Below are 464 nucleotides of genomic sequence, written 5' to 3' on the forward strand. Positions count from 1 at the left end.
CAAGTTTCTTCTCTTGCTTCCTGAATATTGCATTATAATCTTTGCTACATTTTGCTTTGTTCTATGCAGCTAAACACTTCTGATTTTATGTATCTCAGTCTTATATGTCAGTGTACACATACACTGAGTGGCTCGTGTGTGCGAAGCGTATTCTGCCATATGTTAGCAAGCAATCACTATTGTACGTCTACCACGTTTCAGTTGTAACGACTTGGTAGTTACTGGCGACGACTGTTTTCCCTTGTTCTATTTGTGTCCATTTCACATATACCCTTTATTACATCATTTTCTGCCAATAGATGGAGATAGCGTTCCTGTTGAATTGCACGCTGTTACATTCTGCAACCTCAGGCAAATCCATCGGTTCCCTTTATTCCTTAATCTGTATGATCCAGGTTGATATGCGCTTATGCATTACATGTCATCAAGAGTAGATAATAACACAAGAGTGCGGCACGAGTTCA

Source organism: Priapulus caudatus, unplaced genomic scaffold (assembly GCF_000485595.1).
Source record: "Priapulus caudatus unplaced genomic scaffold, Priapulus_caudatus-5.0.1 Scaffold314, whole genome shotgun sequence".
NCBI classification, from domain to species: Eukaryota; Metazoa; Priapulida; class Priapulimorpha; order Priapulimorphida; family Priapulidae; genus Priapulus; species Priapulus caudatus.